This window comes from Mytilus galloprovincialis, chromosome 13, assembly GCF_965363235.1.
Source record: "Mytilus galloprovincialis chromosome 13, xbMytGall1.hap1.1, whole genome shotgun sequence".
In the NCBI taxonomy this organism is placed as follows: domain Eukaryota; kingdom Metazoa; phylum Mollusca; class Bivalvia; order Mytilida; family Mytilidae; genus Mytilus; species Mytilus galloprovincialis.
Window position 1 is genome coordinate 68,168,938 of NC_134850.1, and position 20,255 is coordinate 68,189,192.

The window sequence follows — 20,255 nt, forward strand, 5'->3', positions numbered from 1 at the left end:
ACAATGTATAATTTTCTCTATTTTTATTCCTCTCAGAATTATCTCCGTCATTCTGTAAATAGATGATAGTTCGTTTGTTATTGTCAATCACACTAAATCTTATGTTCATATATGCTATACTAGTTGTTGAAAACAACGCCGTCAGAAATTCCTTTGAATAGACATTCTTTTTATACGAGAATTATTTTTTCTGAGATAATGATAATTATCAATAAAAACCAACGGTTAATATTATTCCCTACAAAATTACATTACATTTTTGTTATATTTGGTCAAAGAAATAGTTTACATATTCAAACGGACTGCAAATTAACTTGCAAAGAACTTGTAATCCCATTTACATCTGTAACAGTTAATTTGATCCGAAAAACTTTAACCAAAGACCGAACAATGAATATAAATCTCTATAAAAAAGTAGATGTGGCTTGATAGCCAATGAGACAAATGTTCACCGAATAGTCAGCTATAATAGCCCCCGAAATGACAATATAAAACAAACATTTAAAATTCAAACGAGAAAACTAACGGCTTTATTTATATAGAGAATGAACAAAAAATATGTAACATACATGTATAAACAAACGACAACCACTGAATTAATGGCTCCAGACTTGGGACAGGCACATACATACATAATAATAATACATACATACTTATGTTCGGTCTTTCAGTAGATTTTCAGAGTAACGCACTGCTGCAAATTCATAAATGTACATATAGTTTGCCATATAAATGATAGGTTTAGCTAGTTAATTGTTTAATCCATCATTTTATACATAAGAGAATGCCTGTTACCAATCACAAATATGACAGTTATTATTCATTCTTTAGATATGTTTGAACTTTTGATTTGTCTATTTGACTACAGACTTTACGTTTTTAACATTCCTCTGAGTTTATCCTTTTTAGCTATTTTACTTCTAATTGAAAAACCAACAATTTCAAGGGATGTCTTATGGGAATATATGTGCTTCGTTTAAGCCAACAATAACTATTGAAAGTAGAAAATTCATTCATAGAACTGAACATGACACCTTTACGTCTACTTTCTTTTTCACAAAAACCGTATGGTGATACTTTTTCCTTTTCTCGAATATGGTTGTTATATTTCATGATTATGGACTTTCCGAATTGATTTGCCTCTAAGTTCAGTATTTTTGTGATTTTACTTTTTACAAACAAAATGAGGCTGTTATGTAGTGGTTTTTGCTGCTTTGTGTCATATCTGTTTTTCGTTTTTATTTTCTACATCCATCAGGCCATTTTTAAATCAGGAAATTTTATGATTTTAAGGCCTTATATATAAATTATGTGGTATGGGTATTACTCATTCTTGGAGATTATATGGTGATCTATATTTGTCAAAGAAAAAGGAACAAAAGATACAAGAATGAGAGTTAAAGTCCACATGTGGCACCCGTCTTGTTGCTTATGTGATAACGAATCCAGTATATAGTCTTAATCGGTAGGTCACATTCATGAATGGGAATGGGATTGTAGTTACGACGTTCGGAACATATCCGATAATATCTGTGAAACGGTTATCGAAAATAAACTGATAACGCCATGGCTAAAAATAAAAAGACAAACATACAAATAATAGTACAGAAGACACAACATAGAAACTAAAACGTAAACAACACGAACCCAACCAAAAACTGGACTGATCTCAGGTGCTCCGGAAGGGTAAGCAGATCCTGCTGCACATGTGGCATCCGTCGTGTTGCTTAATGTTATTACAAATCCGGTAATCAGTCTAATTCAGTAGGTCATAGTCGTGAAAAGAGAAGGGTATTGTAGTTACGAGATAAGGAACATATCCCATATCATCTCATGCATGTCAATGTGCATGTCCGGTGTCTGTTGTGTAATGCTATCTTATCACTGGTTATTGCAAATCACACCATTATTTTTGTATCTTATTTTTTCATATCTGTAAATCATATTAGTTGATTTGCGTTCTTAAGGGGGCTCCTGGGTATAAATCAAATTTTTTTTCTAATATAGGATTTCGCTATATTTTTTTATAAATGAACTTTATCATATACTCAAAAGAAAAATGAAATAAAAAATGGGGTCACCGTTCATTTAAGCTCACAGTCTGACTCTGGAAGAAGCATACATTTTTGTAAATGTCCTTTTTTTCTGTTGAACTAATAGGAGGAATAGAGGTAATATCGAAATAAAACAATACAGAAATTGCTTAAATTTTACAATTATTTAGTTTATGTACAGCTTATATGAAAACAATAATAAAAAATATAGGTCACCGATGAGTTAAAAAAGATATTTCAAATTTAATGCCAAAAAATGGCATGTTTGCACCAAAGGGAGATAATTTGGAGCTTTTTCAATGATATCAACATTTTAAAAGTCATCTGGGGCCAAACCGAATCGATTTTTTGGGTTGATTTTTTTACCATAAAATAAAGTCAAAACAAATAAAATTTGTAATGAACAAATAAAGGTTCAAAGTTTTGCTGAAATTTTTGTACCCACGAGCCACCTTAATCATTGGTTATTATTGTCATGTGAGTTTTATTAGTTAAACTAGCCATACATGGACTCATCTTAATGGAATAATATTGTCGTCAGTGTTGTTTTATATTAAGAAATAATAATGATGTTCAGTTCATCATCAGAATAATATCTGGTTGTTGACTGAAACATGTTGCATTTGAACAGTTACATTAATATTATTTTCCTTAATATGCTGATTTTGATTATACTATTCAGACTGCATATCACATCACCTTTCAATGTTCTTTGATACATTGATTAATATTATTAGGGACATTGATTTTCAATTGGTCTTGAAATATACTTATAGCATATAGTGTTGCTTAGAAGAGGGACGAAAGATACCAAAGAGACAGTCAAACTCATACATCTTAACATTAGTGGCATTTCGTATGCTATTGGCTTATAAAAGGTATAAATTTAAACAAAAACGTATCCTATATGCTTTATCATTCCATTCGTCTAAATTATTTTATTTCCTGATTAATATACATTAAATTAGAACTTCCACTGTCTAGAGCGTATCATTAGATATCTAAACAGTAGCGCGAGGCATGCACAAATTACATCATATTCAGTTGTAATCACTTGTGTTACCTTGATGCATATTATAAAATAACCCAAACCTATTAAATAATTAGATAACAACTGTTTACTTTCGAAATGACACCTGGTATAAAACTTGGTAATACATTCATTTTACACTTCTCACTATGTAATAAAGATAAAATTGTCTGAAAAGATAAGTAAAAAAATACTTTCAGTGACACTAAAATATAATTTGTGCCATTATAATGGTAATACTGGCTATTCTGATGTTCACATGTAACTTCAAAATTAGTATATAAAAGGCAAATTCCGAACAATATTATAATTAGTTTTTATCAATGGATTGCTTTTTCACAGTGCAAGGTCATATCACTCTATTAGTTCTTATATTCCCAGTTTGATAACGGTACTCACAATGGTTAATAATCATCGTATTCTTAAAAACATTTATAGCTATTATAATACACACGTCAAATGTTTGAGCAACATAATTTGTTAACAACCGTTCATTGCTTTAAGACGACATGATACAAAAAAGTATTTGCTTGCCAAGCATAACAATATTCACTAGAAGCTGAAAAAAATAAAAGTCACCGTGCGGTCTCCAACGCGTCGATATATATAACTATAAAGCATTAAAGACTGTCACATAATTTTCCGCTCATATCCGATTATAAGAGTGAAGAGAGGTCAAAATTACGCTAAAATACTTATAAGGCGATTGTGTCAATATCTTGCATTATTTCAATTTTACTGGAAGTAAGGTGTCAGATGATATTATAAGTATTTCATGCCAACTAGCTAACACTTAGAATGTTTATTCGTTAAATACTTGGGGATGATTCAAATAATTTTGTGTTATTTTCTACCAATTTATACATTTGTTTCCTATGTGAAAATTATAGTATGGTTTGGTAATGTCTCGTGGCAGGTTTGTAAGGATCTAACCAATAATATACATTAGTTCTGCATATACATAACTATTTTCTCTTCTGCTTTCAATTGATATCATGTCAGGTAATTTTTTTTCGGTTTATTCAAATAGAAAGATTAAGCTAATTAATCTTATTTCAGCCACTACCTAAAATAAATAATTAACCTGAATGGTCGCTCAGAAAACCCAAATAAGTTATTTTATTAACATCTAGATCGGATATGGCTTCATTGAATACTTATTATCAGAACAATACTGATATAAAACTAACATAGATATTTTATTTAAGAAATAATTCATTGAAGCCATAGATTTGTTGGAAAGTTACACATGACCCGGGCCGTGATATTCGAATTTTATCCTGAGCGTTAGACATGTGTAAATTTACAACACATCTATTTGTTCCATGAATTATTTCGATTCTAATAGGACAGATACGATCATTGAAAAACTGAGGCGAGGATGGATATGCTGTGTGTGTGTGGCTGTTCTATTGTGCCGACTGTTCGATAAATGTAAAACAAATCTAATAAACCTGCAGCTGGCATGACTCATTTCGTAACTAACCACTAGAAAAAATTACTTCTTTTACTTCTTAAACCCAACATTTGCCATTTCCTATTTCCAGTTTTTATCGTAAGCTACCGTCTAATCCACTGTTGACATTTTTTAACCAAGGAGCCGCCATGGGGACTTGCTGAAATCAGTAAATGTGTAAACAATGCAATAGAACAAAAAATAAGCAACACCTACCAAAATACTTTATTCAAATGCAATTGTATCCGAGTTAAGAAGGTAAACGCGATGGAAAAACCTTCAGCTTTGACGTTTTCATTCGTATTACATCATGTTTTGATATGACGTTAATGCTCTGAAATCATTTAATGAATTGCGCGGAATTTTAATTTATTTTGGTTTTGTACATTTTTTTCTATTCTCTAATGTGTAAATTCATTTTGTTTTTCGTCAGAATAAGACTAAAAGTTCTTTAGGGTTTTATTTAATTGTAATTTTTAACACAGCGAAATCGACAAGCGTTTACACATAGGTTACGATACATGTGAATTTGCGTGGGAGGCATATTTAAACAGCCGTTTATGTACAACTTGGAGTCTGCGCTAAGTATAGATATATGGAGAATTTTATAGAGGTGTTGTTTACAAAGCGAAAGAAGTACGTCATATTAGAATCTTAGGTTTCGCTTACAGACAAATTGTAATTGGTTTAACTTTGAAATTCGTGGTTTGCCGACAACAGGTATGAAATCACAATATGTATGAAATGCATTTTAAAACAAAGCTAAACTTGCGTTTTCTGTTAAAAATGAGCGTCAAAAATAGTATGACCACTTCGTTATAGCTGATAATCATAATTCTGTTGGAAAATATATTCAACGAAACGATTTATCGTTTTTTGCCCCATCACTGAGCAAAATGAACCTAACCAACTATATAGGGAGATCTGCAGTTCTCAAGAGGAGAAGAATATTCTATCCACATGTGACACTTGTCATAATATTTATTCGAAAACAGAATGGACAGGTTTCACTACGAATGTAAATATGGAATTAACACAAAACAATGTGATTTCATCACGCATAACTAGCATTACTGTTATAATTAAGTTGTAAATTGGTTCTATTCAAATTTGATTTTGTGTAAAAGGATAAGAAACAAGGTATTAAATAAAACTGGAAATCAACATCAATTCTAGAAAACCTCCATTTCTTCTTACCTCTTAATTTCATGGTGTTAGTTCAATTATTTTTTAATTTGATGTAATTACCTTTTTTTTCGGTTTAGTTGGTTTTTTTCATATTCAACCTATTAATTATGTTTTACATACATATTGTGCATTATAACTTACCTTAGGAAATAAATTGCAAAACTTGATAGTATGGCTAAACCTTTTCATGATTTGTAAACATGAAAACTTAGAAACTAAGCTTACTCCATGCATGCATGGACGAAGGTAACTAACGTTAACTTAGTCCATGCTTGCATGGACTAACACAACAGACTTAGTCCATGCATGCATGCACTAAGGCAACTAACCCTAACTTAGTCCATGCTTGCATGGACTAACACAACAGACTTAGTCCATGCATGCATGGACGAAGGCAACCAAGGCTAACTTAGTCCATGCTTGCATGGACGAAGGCAACTAAAATTAACTTTTTTAAAGTTTAAAAAATTTATAAATGCAAAATATTTCAAAAAAATAAAATTTAAAAAAAAAAAAAAAAAAAAAATAAATATTTAAAAAAAAAATTCTTTTAAAATTTATTTCTTATAAAAATAAATGAAAAAAACATGAAAAATTTACAAAATTATTTTTTTCCAACATGCTGAAAAAAGTTTAAATTCCATTTTTTTTCTTTCAAAATTAAACAAAAAGAAGAAAAAAATGGTTAATTATCACCACCAGATATAGGTACCCTTGGATATAGGTATAAATGCCACATGGGAATATTCACGTCTGCCAAAAGATTGGAATGTGTTCACATTTCATTTCAATGGTAAAAACTCTTCACCGAACAGATCAGTTGGAGACGGTCAGTTGGAGGCGATTTGTTTAACATAACCTGGACAGTAGCTGCAATTAGTTCCTGAAAGTTCCTAATCATTTAGTAGTGGTAAGTGTTATTTTAGTTTGTTTTTATTATATCTGTAATAAACATGTTTTGTTGCACTATGATTTTTGCCTTTGTCTCAATAGCAGCTAACTTTTTGTATATATTGTACATGTACATGCATTTAGTCATCAAATCATCAACCCAAAAATGTAAGATCTGTAAATTTGCTTTCACAAATTTTTTGTTCTTCCCATGCCGGGATTCTAACCCATGCTACTGAGATATTGTGACACCAAATCTGTACAATTTTTAAACACCAGAGAAGAGCAGATGATTTAAACACTTTGTGTAATCCAGCATTATATAAGATGTTTTTGTGTCTAATGTTATTATTGCAGTTTGAGCACTCAAAAACATGTTCATTATGTCCACTGGTTGTGTTTGGTTGCTGTCTGCCATATTGAATGGATTTCCTTTTTTTGTTATTTGCTTAAGTTTGTCTATTAGCTTTCTCTTTTGAAATTAAATAAAAACAGTTCACAAATTAAGTGTGCTGGGCTTATTTTAATTAACCTTCATCAGAAACATACTAACAAAAATTTGAAAGCAAAGGATGTAGATACCATTATCTTGGGACTTAATAAGCCCATGTATAAGTTACTATCACGATCTTTAAATTCAGGCTTTTGCTCATTGTTGAAGACTTCAGGTGACCTGTACTTGTTTACATCAGTGCCCTACTATGCAGGGCTAGTAGTTGTCTCAATTGCAATCATTCAATGTATCCTTGCTTTTGTATCATTTAAAGACTTCAATTCTTTAATCATTTCAGTTAACACATTTTAATTTCAAAACATTCAACAGATATTTCCAAATAACAAATTTTGTAAACAACAGATATAATTGGTAACTGGTAATTATTTCACAGTCAATATGTTTTTATATTTATCAAGAGGCATCATAATCATGTTCATTAAATTCTTTCCTTGTCAGACTGTTACTGATTTCAAAACCAGTGAAAATTGCAAGTAGCTTTTAGTTTCTAGTAGTACTATTTTGATAAGATGTGTAAATTTTCGTCATTTCTTTTGATGTTCTGTCATATCCAGTCAGACTATTTCACATGTTGAACTTTACTCACAATTATATTTCATCTGTAAATGCTAAATTATGCAACTTCTAATGCAGGGAGACATGAGGGTTACTAATTTTTTTTAAATGTATAACTAGTTTTTATCTAATACAGTATATTTTTTAATATCAAAATAAAAATAACTAAAACTGAGTATTTAATAACAATATTTATTTGCAATTTGTTTCGTTTTCCATTATCTAACTTTATAGTTTGCCTCAACTAAATGTTATGAAACTTATAAATCTAGGAAATTTGTAGAACATATTGTTGTTAATTGACCATGTTGATTTGCCATAATTTATCACATTCACACATATTCATTGCAAAAACATCTTCTTTTTCATAAGTGTCTACAGGAGCTTGTGTTTCTGTATCTTTTCTTTAAAGAATCATCATGATAGCTTCTGTTCCCTTCACATTCGAGACATAAATGAGATCTTCAGGAAAATATCTACTCCTTATATCTTAATCTGAAAAAAACAAAACAAAAAATATGCTTTGACATAGTTTGACATATTTTTACAAGATTGTACATACTGCAATGTCTTGCCTGCTTTATGGTCATGATTGAACTTTCTGTTGCATGTTTCCATCTGAAGAATATACCACAATTAGTTCCTAAAACATATACACATGACTAAATTTTTCTTCCAACATGATTTTTATTTATTTACTAATCAAGGTGAGAGTAGACAATGAAAAGTAGATAAACATATATAGATTACCGTAGCTTCTCAACTTTAATTTGATATCAACAAAATGTATTGTGGCAATTTCTCAAATATCAGTTGTGGATCCAAGGGGAGGGTTCCGGTGGTTGGAACCCCCTTTTTTTGAGACGATCAATGCACTTGAATGGAGACATATAGTTTGACCCCCCCCCCCCCCTTTTAGAAATGTCTGGATTCACCCCTGAATATAATACAGGTTACCCAATCATCACAGTTGGTTGACCATTATGGATAAACCATTTCACAGATGATATCGGATGTTTCTTACTTTGTACCTACAATCCCCTTTCCTTTTCATGAATGTGACCTACCGAAATAGACTATATACCAAGTTTGTAATAACATGTGCAACACGAAGGGTGCCACATGTGGAGCAGGATCTGCTTACCCTTCTGGAGACCCTGAGATCACCCCCAGTTTTTGGTGGGGTTTGTGTGGCTCAGTTTTTAGTTTTTAATGTTGTTTCTAGTGATCTATTAATTGTCTGTTTGTCTTTTTTATTTTTAGCCATGGCGTTGTCAGTTTATTTTCGATTTATGAGTTTGAATGTTGCTATGGTATATTTCACCCTCTTTTTTTTAACAGGAGGTTAATAAGCTATAATTAGCAATGGATGTTAGTAGCCATTCAATTCTTTTAAATTAAAACTAGTCTGAAGTACTGAACCATGTATGATTGAAATATTTGTAGATGCTATAATGACCCACTTCTTCAAACATCAGTAACAGTTATAATCATACCTTTGCTGACTTCAGCATTTGGTTATGTCTTCAGTTTCTTTTCTCATCTGTCATAGTATCAATATTATATATGTAGCATACCACCATCTTGATGCATTCTGTATTACAAATAGTTACTCAACAGTTTTATCGTAGCAATCTTTTGGTGTTTTTTTTTTATCAGGAACTACATGTTCTATATTCTGGAAATCTTACAATGCATGGAAAAGCTGAAATTATAAATTAGGTAAATAAATTTTAATTAATATGAAACGACCACTCAGCTTTTTTAATGATAAATGTGTACTAAGTTTCAAATTGATTGGACTTTAACTTCATCAAAAACTACCTTGACTAAAAACTTTAACCTGAAACTGAGGGAACACTTTTAATTTCTATGTTCAGTGAACCATAAAAATGGGGTCAAAAGTCTTTAGTTTTGTTTTAAAATAAGAAAGATCATATCATAAGGAACATTTGTACTAAGTTTCAAGTTGATTGGACTTCAGCTTCATCAAAAACTATCTTGACCAAAAACATTAACCTGAAGTGAGAAGAATGGATGGACAGACAAACAAACAGACGAAAGGACGCACAGACTAGAAAACATAATGCTTCTCTACTCTTGTAGGTAGAGCATAAAAATTCATAAAAGAACTAGCAAAAAAAGGCACCAACAAAAAGAAACAAATCTAAAGTAATTGTCCATAAACCAGGAAACCCTTGTTTTTCCCCTTTTGTTGCTCCTAATTCATAAACAGATTGAGTCATATGATAACTCCAATATTCCAACCCTAACTATCCTTTGGAGTTTTGTGGTGTGGAAACTTCAGGCAATTCTATAAACTGTTCTACAAATTATTGTCTGGACAATAGAAAATTGATTATTTGGGCCCCTTTTGTACCCCTTTTTCCTACACCAAAGGGACCATAAATTAACCCCCAAATCAATCCAAACCTTCCTTTTTGTGGTTTCAAACTTCAAAGATTTATATTTACTTATGCTAAAACTATTGGCATTTTTTTTTAATTAAACTTAAGTTATTGGAAAATTTCCAATGGATTTTATTAATACTGAAGTTATATATGTTGGTAAATTTCAAAATCACATCTTTAAGGTGGTACCCAACACTTGAACTAAAATTAATTTGGCTCGTTTAATTTTCTTAAAATTTTGACAAAGTATTAACTTTGACCCTTTGACAAAAATACAATTTTTTTTTTGAACCAACCGTTTTATCAGAAAAATTACACTGGTTATATCGCAGTTTGACAAACACTCATTTTGATCATTGAAAAGCTTAATATCCCTTTAACAACACAACGTAATTAAAACATTTAGCTGACTTTACAGAGTTATCTCCCTGTAGTGTTAGGTACCACCTTACAAGTTGTGTGAAATAATTCAAATATAACTTTTGGATTACCTCCCTTACACAGCTTTCAAATTGTCTTGACTATCCTTTAACCAGAAAAATAATTGTTTTTCATCTTTTTTGCCCCTTATTCATAAATGGTTTTATCTATACCCTCAGCCAATCCTAACCATCCCATAGTAGTATAGAGCATTGGGGTATAATTTCAGAAAGATCATACACTTTTACACAAGTCATTAACTTAAAACTACAAAAATGCTTGTGTTTGGCCCATCATTCTTGACTGTTTGCCCCATAACCCTAAAAATAAATACCAACCTTCTTCTTATAATATTTAACATTGTGGTACAATTTCAGAGGAATTGAAATACTTATACACAACTTATTGTCCTGAAACTAGATAAATGCTTGTTTTGGTCCCCTTATCCTAAACCTTAGGGACCATAACCCCCAATATTAATCCCAAGCTTCCTTTTGTTGTTTTAAACATTGTGTTAAAATTCTATTCATTTCTATTAACATGATTAACTTATACTGAAGTTATTATCTGGAAACCATCCGTCTTCGAACGATGCTCAGCTGACCACAAAGACGATGTGATACCAATATAATTATATGATTGCAAAAATTTTATGGTTGTATAAAAGGGTATTCTAGACTTTAAACTAGAGGCTCTAAAGAACCTGTGTCGCTCACTTTGGTCTACATGTATGTGAATATTAAACAAAGGAAGCAGATGGATTCATGACAAAATTGTGTTTTGGTGATGGTGATGTGTTTGTACATCTTACTTTACTGAACATTCTTGCTGCTTAAAATTATCTCTATATATAATGAACTTGACCCAGTAGTTTTAGTGGAAAATGTTAGTAAAAATTTACAAATTTTATGAAAATTGTTAAAAATTGACTATAAAGGACAATAACTCCATAGGGGATTAATTGACCTTGTTGACCATTTCGGTCATGTTGACTTATTTGTAAATCTTTCTTTGCTGAACATTATTGCTGTTTACAGTGTATCTCTATCTATAATAATATTAAAGATAAAAAACAAAAACAGCAAAATTTCCTTAAAATTACTAATTCAGGGGCAGCAACCCAACAATGGGTTGTCTGATTCATCTGAAAATTTCAGGTCAGATAGATTTTCACCTGTTAAACAATTATACCAATTATACCCTTGTCAGATATATGCTCTAAATGCTTTGGTTTTTGAGTTATAAGCCAAAAACTGCATTTTACCCCTATGTTCTATTTTTAGCCATGACGGCCATCTTGGCTGGTTGGCCGGGTCATCTGACATATTTTTTAAACAAGATACCACAATGATGATTGTGGCCAAGTTTGGTTTAATTTGGCCCAGTAGTTTCAGAGTTCTAGAAGATTTTTGTAAAGGTAACAACGCCGGCTGCAAAGTGATGGGAAAAACTCACTAGGCCCTTTGTGCTAGGTGAGCTAAACATTACTTTTTTCTAGTTTATAACTGAGTGAAGGCAATATCATATATACCCAATAAATCATCAAATTCGAAACATATTTCTATGTTGATTAAAATGAAGCTTTTTATTATTTGATGCAAATTTTATGTTAGGTCACAGAGCATTCTACAGCTATTTTCCAGTATTCATTTAGGAATTACTTGATCATAAAAAAAGCGGTGTTTAAAATATAATACAGGGGACTCATATTCATTTTAACTTTATTTCGTGCTGCTACTTTTGATTTTACACAGTTAAGATGGCTCAGACTTATTCAAAGTCTCTATCAGAATGCCGTATTATTTTAATCTTTACAAAGAGTACCTCAAATTTGTCGAAAAAAAATAGGGGTTCCAGACCATTTAAGCTCAAAATTTTACTTTTAAATAGGTACATGCATGTTAAAGGGACCATTTTCAATGAAATGATAGGGAAAATAGAGGTGCTGACATATTTTTATGGGATATCAAATAAAAACTGTCTGTGACACCTCAGGTGTGACCTGGTCCAAATCTGTAATGTACAAAGCTGAAATATAGCTTCAAGTATTAAGCAAATACAAGGACTTATATATGTGTCCCTGGCAAATACAAGGGTCACCAATAAGGAAAAATAAAAATTTTGACTTAAAACCCAAATTTTGGCGGGAAAATGGTGAAATTGGGTGAAATGTCAATTTGAGCCTTTAGCAGACCTGTACAGAAATTGCTAACAAAACCACCTAGAAGCACATTTCAGAGATGCAAGTAAGAATTGTATGGCTTAAAATTTATAAAAAAAACATAAATATTTAAAAGTTTTTAGGAAAGTTAATTGTTCAATAACATGTAAATTATTCTCACTGATTTTTGTGATAATTGTCTTTTGATGGATCAATAATAAAAAAAAAAAACTTTTTGTTTTGATTTATAAGCTAGTAGTCAGCTTGGAAATAATAAAAACAATGATGTCATGGATGTATGAACTGTAAATCTCGAAAACAGGAATTTAATACAAGGATTTACAAGTTCGTTTAAAATTACATTTTGTATATATTCTGAGACTTGTATTAAAAAACAAATTATTTTGTTAAAAAATAGCAATGAAGATAAATCAATACCTTGTACTCCAGTGTTCTACTATCATGACAATGACAAAGCAAATAGGGGAAATAATAAATTGGTTGTGGCAATACAAAAATTCAGCAAATTTTTCAACAAACTTTAACATGTAATGTTCAAATAATTAACAAACTTATGCAACTGGAGTACAAAAAAAAAATCAGAGCAAATTGATCCAGGGCGAACAAGTACAAGTGTGAGTGATAAATTTGTCCTGGTAAAATATGTCAGGGCGGACAAATATTACTATATAGTATAAAAAGTCCATGGTTACAGAATTTACTAGTATAATAATAAAATTGAGAAAGGAAATGGTGAATATGTCAAAGCGACAACCACCCGACCATAGAGCAAACAACAGCCGAAGGCAACCAATGGGTCTTCAATGTAGCGAGAATTCCCGCACCCGTAGGTGTCCTTCAGCTGGCCCCTAAAATATGCATAATAGTACAGTGATAATGGACGTCATACTAAACTCCGAATTATACACAAGAAACTAAAAAATAAAATCATACAAGACTAACAAAGGCCAGAGGCTCCTGACTTGGGACAGGCGCAAAATTGCGGCGGGGTTAAACATGTTTATGAGATCTCAACCCTCCCCCTATACCTCTAGCCAATGTAGAAAAGTAAAAGAATAACAATACGCACATTAAAATTCAGTTCAAGAGAAGTCCGAGTCTGATGTCAAAAGATGTAACAAAAGAAAATAAATAAAATGACAATAATACATAAATAACAACAGACTACTAGCAGTTAACTGACATGCCAGCTCCAGACCTCAATTAAACTGATTGAAAGATTATGTCTTCATCATATGAATATCAGGTACAATCCCTCCCGTTAGGGGTTTAGTATCATACTATCATAAAATATATGAGAAGAACATAACCCGTGTCATGCCAACAACTGTATTTTTTTAGAAATAAATGTGTTTAGTTCCGATGCAAAGACCCTATCAGTGAATCAATGTTAAAGCCAAAATATGCAATCTTTAATGACCTGACAACAGTATCGTAACTATATCCCCTTTTAATAAGTCTATTTAAAGGTTTTGTTAGTTTCTGAGGAGAATACTGACATTTTTGTGCTTTATAAAGAATATTTCCATAAAATTTTGGATGTGAAATACCTGAACGTATAAGATGTCTGCATGTTGAGTTATATTTACGAATTATTATTTAGTCCGATATTACACATGTAGTTATATATGTCCCCAGACAAATTTTCCTAGGTAATCATGTCCTATAAAATCCTATAAAAGAATCAATTACTTGCATTTGTAAATTTAAATCTTATGTTTTAGTAATGTTTAAGAGTCACATAGTTAAATTTTTGATAAAATTTATGTCCCCAGACTATTAATTTTCCCACAAAGTCATGTCCATGTCATTAGAAGTCCTAGGTTTAAATGTCTATGCCTTTAATTTTTAAAAGTGAATATGAATGTAATATGTTTTAACATTGTTATAGACAAAACGAAAGAGTTGTGTATCAATCTGTTACAGCTAATTTCCTAAAGCATGTAGAGCAAGACTTAGGTTAGCTTGCTTGCTTTGTATTTAAATTGTACACTCATTAGGATAATATCCAATTAAATTCAAATATTAAATATACAGGTTAAACTATGCCTATATATATATTATATAAAGATGACCATCATGTCAATCTTATTAACAAAGCTTGTATAAACAATTATACAAACAAAGAAGGCAAGCCAACCAAAGTTTTGCATTACATGCATTAGGAAATTAGCTGTAAATAAAATTTGTCTCCAGACTAATTTTCCTAGGAAATCATGTCCATGTCATATTTTCCTAGAAAATCACGTCCATGTCATTAGTATTGAATTCCTAGGTTAAAATGTCCAAGTCCAAATAATTATGACAGCTTGAAAGGCTATTATACTTTTTTTCTTTGAAGCCTTACTTCGACGAACTAAGTTAGGCGTCAAAGAAAAAAAAATATAAAAGCCATTCAACTTACAAGACGTCATACATTTAATTTGACGAAGTAAGGCGTCAAAGAAAAAAAATATAATAGCCTATCAAGACATCATAATTATTTGGACTAAAAATGTCCATGTCTTTTATTATAAAAAATGTTATAAGCAAAGGAAACTGAATATTTATGTTTTTAATAATTAGGTTATTAAGGAAATATTATTTCTTCATTTTTATTGGAAAAAAATTTCTTCTATTTTCCAATCTTATCTATAAAATAAAAAATCTTCTATTTTAAATATATTTTATGATACAAAAAAACTATTAGAATAACAAGTCTTGTGACATATTTTCCTAGGAAAACAAGTTACAAACATAAATTACTAGATATATGGACTGATTTTCCTAGAAACATTTGTCCTGGGACTTTAATTCCTAGTAAAATCATGGACATAGACTTAATTAAATAGGAAAAAAAGTCTGGAGAACAAATTTTACAACCGGACCAAATTTACTGTTACACTATTCCAACTAATTATGACGTCTGGCAAGGCTATTTTTATTTTTTTTCTGGGGCGTCCCAGAAAAAAAATAAAAATAGCCTTGCCAGACGTCATAATTATTTGGACTACTGTTACACTAGGACCACAGGCACTAGACGTACCCCTTTTTATTAATTTCTTGATTAGCTACTGTCACGGTGTATTTGTATATATACAGAAGAATTCTAGAGTTTTGTATCACTTTGACAGTCAAATCCTGACAAAGCAGCCCAACTGAGACCAGATACCATTTTTATTCATGAGTAATGATCAGTATCAGATATAAATGAGGGGGAGGACAGGGAGAAAGGGGTGGGAGAAAGGGGGTAGGAGAAAGGAGAGGAAGGTTGGGAAAAAGGAAAAGTTGGAGAAAAAAATAAAATATGAAAAAATAAAATATCTCTCTTTTTTCCTGTAAATTAAAAAAAATAAAATAAGGAGAAGAGGGGTAGGAGAAAGGAGAAGAGGGGTAGGAGAAAGGAGAAAAGGGGTGGAGAAGGAAAAAGAGTGCCCCCCTGTCCCCCCCTCATCAGCCGGACAGCAAATCCCTGATTTGTCCGTTAAAAACCCGGATTTATTATTCGAGAATCAAGTGGAGATAATTTAAGAGAACGTCGTCAACAGATGTCGCTGCGTAGAAAAATAATTCCCCGCGGAAGACGACCCGACAGGAAATCGTGAATTTGTTAAATTATAAGAAACTAAACGTATCACGAGCGGTATGCATGATATGATAATTTAAACAAGTATTTAAAAGATATGAGAAGTCAAATAATTTCATCGTTGAATCAGAAATTCAAGTCATTTATTTTCAGCCTTCGGAACCGCCATTTTTCAACATCGACTGTCATTGACAAATATTCAACTCTGGACGAATTGACACAAACCCGTTTTACTTAGGAAAAATAAATATGATAAGTTTATATTGATAAACTGGAGCATGGAGAACAGAACTGGGGTAGTCACATGACGTTACCCTTCCTTGTTTACACACGAGCACAATTCCAGTACACATCACAAATTGGTAAGGCCCTGCGGGGACTCCCTTCTCTTTTTGATGAAACAGCTCTGCTCTTGACTAAAACAGCTCCGAAATATGGCAGACTTGCCACTAATGAAAAGACAGTCAACATGTCATTTGAAATGAAGAAAATCTGTTTTTTTTTGTGTAATTTATTTCCCTTTTTCATGCCCCAGTACACAAAAATACTAAAAATGAACAATTTTTTTTTTACTTTCATATAAATCACACAAATGTTATGAATTCAGCGCATTAAACATGTAATACAATGTACACAAACCTCCCAATATCATCCTTTTAGCAGTGCATTATTTTTTGGGAAGTCCAGGTGTAAATTATTGTGACACTTGTCAGGTTTTGTCCTGAATCAGTGAAAGAATGACATGTCAATTGTAAACATTCTGAGATCAGATATATCATAGATAAATAACAGAGGAAAACAGTTTGAAGAGAGTCAGATCCTTATTTTGTAGCTTTCAGATGTAATTTCAAATGAATGAAGATGATATCACTTCATAATATAATATTGCTTGTGCTTGTACCCTATTCATCTTCCAAGTTCTAGCAGTCATTCAATATATAATTGTTCCATAGATGATTGTTCAATCTGCATCCAGTTTACCTATTAGTAAATTAATCTCTATTAATGAATACTTAGTCTATTTCATTCTTTTTTTACAATTATTAAACTGCATGCACCTGCATTTGATGATTGAGGATTTATATATCAGGTCAACATGGTATTTTTTTTTAATTCTTCATTATTACACATATTTCAGTCTATATATATATGTTACCAGAAATGGTTATATATCATGTCTCATATGTTATATATTATTTTCCACACTCCATGGCTCAAGCTGTTGAATGTTGTGATTGGTTTTTTTTTCAATTTGAGTACATGCATTACTATCCCACTGAATTACATATAATTAGAGAGAAAGCTATTTTCAGTTTTACTTTATTCTAGAAAAATATAAAATTTACTTTATCTTAAATGTTAAACAGACATGACTCAAGAGGACTGTATGGGTATCCATATTCTATGCTTAGATTTATATAATATCTCCTAAGCCAAATGATTTAAAGAAAACAGAAAGTTTAAACTACTACATTTCAGAATTTATATTTTACAATATAACCCCTTTTCTAAAATGAGACAGCACACAACAAAACACATGACAGTGTCACTATCAGGCCAAATCTAAATATATAGTTAGAATGAAAAACCACTGCAGAGAACAAAGTTCAATATAAAATGCAATATTTTTATGACATCTATTTTTTCAGGAATAGATTTTACTTTTTTAATCAGTCTCTCAATACAAAATGAAATAAAGCCCTGATTTTGTTTTTATTATTTATTATTTTTTCTAAATTTTTATTACTTTGTAATATTGTTACTTACAAACACATAGAAATTACATTTTTGGTAAAGCCTTCTTCTAGAGTACTTTGATTAATTCAATTTTTAATCAAAATTGTCAAGGGTATGTATGATATCCTATCGCCAGTGACTAGAAGTTGTTACATTTCAGTGTTCATCATTAATAGGCCTCACATATTAAAATAATTACTTGCATAGATAAACATATTTAAAATGGAAATAAACATTTAATAAGTTCACAGATATAACTGACATTGGGTCTTTAACTTAACAGAAATTCTCTAAAAACATTATTCTAGAATAGAATATATAACCAGTATGTAACAGCAAAATTGTACATTTTATACCCATAATCTTTATAAAATATATTTTTATGAAGATCTACTAAGAAACAATATGTTTCTGCATCACTGAATGCTGAATCAAAATGAAGAATTTATGTGTATTCAAGAATAATAATTTATGATTCTTCTAAAAAGTATGCCATGAAATAATTATTTCCATCAAAGTATATATAAATGACAAAATAGAGGTATACACATGCAATCAGGGAATATTCTGCAACATTCCCCCCTTTAATGATGGAATTTTAACACCAAAGCTTTGGGCAAGTATTTTTTTTTTAACAATTTACTGGTCCAAAACCCCTCACTTAATTTATGTAAAAAAATAACCATATAGAAAACTTTTTTTATATTTCTTCTGAAGCTGTAGTAATATATTTTTTAAACTGAATATGTAATAATATTTGCAATTTCCCCGATTTCTAGATGATTATCAGATATTTTTATGCAATATGTAATTAAATAGTGATTTACCAAAGCAGACATACATTCTATTATACTTTCTCTCACTGTTTGGGTCTTGATACCTGACAGGTGCCCTCATTCCAATGATTAATTGTAATATCCAAGGTATTTTTCATATTTACACGTTTTCCTTCGCACACTGATAAATTATTGGATATTTTATCCCAGAATTAACTCTATCACTTACTAAAATTGAGCGAAATGGTTATTTTCTCTCGTTTCTGATCAGCCGTCCCTTCAACGACTTTTCATTCGAGTTATCTCCCTTTGGCCGGTCGCTAGTTTTGGGCCTGTTGAATTGACACAATGCCGTTTTACCTGGCGAGTTTTTGTATCAATAGGCATTTCATGTTCATAATATTAGGAGGTATCATCCCTATAAAGGAAAATACGTTACCATTCCGTGTGTCATTTCAATTTACATTTATTTACCGAGAAGTGTCACGGCCGCGGCACGTTTTTTCATCTTTCCCAATCAAATAATCAAGGAAATTCTATTTTTTCATTCTTAAATGAATAACGTAGTTAAAGTTTGAAACCTGCCGTATTTAATGATGTATTTGGTTAAGCATGCTAAATACACAAAATAGCTTTACGCCGTCGATTTCGTGGCGTCATTGCCGTTGCTAAAAAATGCCATTTTTTGAACTGAAAATCACGTGACCAGAATAATAAAATCGACGCCATTATGAGATTTGCTGTCCGGCTGTCATATAAATGCATTTTCAGATCCTTTTTTCGCTTGTTCTATTAAAAGGTTTGGCATGCCACAAAACCAGGTTCAACCCACCATTTTTTCCTTTAAAAATGCCCTGTACCAAGTCAGGAATATGGTCATTGTTATATTATAGTTCGTTTCTGTGTGTATTACATTATAACGTTGTGTCGTTTGTTTTCTCTTATTTTTGAGTGTAAATTCACATTGCGATAAGACGTGTCACGGTACTTGTCTATCCCAAATTCATGTATTTGGTTTTGATGTTATATATATATGTTATATTTGTTATTCTCGTGGGATTTTGTCTATATGTGTTACATTTTGGTGTTGTGTCGTTGTTCTCCTCTTATATTTAATGCGTTTCCCTCGGTTTTAGTTTGTTATCCCGATTTTGTTTTTTGTCCATGGATTTATGAGTTTTGAACAGCGGTATACTACTGTTGCCTTTATTTACCACGTAAATTCCTTAACTCTCTTTTTTATTTAATTGAATGTTGATTTTGTTTGCCTCAAAACAAACTGTTTTTCCTGTGAATAATTTTCAATCTCCTTGCTTCTAGTATGAAAAATTTGCAAATCATCTTTGACAGACGACGCGAGCACGAATCGCAATCTGTCAACAAAGTTCTAAATACACAAAAAAATAGTCCGCTGTCGAGTTTTAATTTGATTTAGAATGACAAGACATTTCATCGTTCTTTGTAGAACAATCCACG

At 31.2% G+C, this 20,255-nt stretch overlaps 2 long non-coding RNA genes across 3 annotated transcripts in view; one reads left to right on the forward strand and one right to left on the reverse strand.

Moving 5' to 3' along the window:
• Positions 1 to 7,927: 7,927 nt before the first annotated feature.
• Positions 7,928 to 20,255, reverse strand: part of LOC143056917 (uncharacterized) — a 35,764-nt gene continuing 23,436 nt past the window's right edge. The window contains exons 1-3 of one of the 2 annotated variants that reach the window (XR_012972562.1): positions 19,994 to 20,146; positions 9,185 to 9,393; positions 7,928 to 8,183 (exon numbers count right to left, since the gene is read on the reverse strand). This is a non-coding gene — a long non-coding RNA (uncharacterized LOC143056917). Of the gene's footprint in view, positions 8,184 to 9,184; positions 9,394 to 19,993; positions 20,147 to 20,255 lie in introns of those variants that run through there. The other variant, XR_012972563.1, reaches the window with a different exon arrangement.
• Positions 16,141 to 16,628, forward strand: LOC143057204 (uncharacterized). The gene is made up of 2 exons (XR_012972666.1): positions 16,141 to 16,323; positions 16,420 to 16,628. It is a non-coding gene; the product is annotated as an uncharacterized LOC143057204 (long non-coding RNA).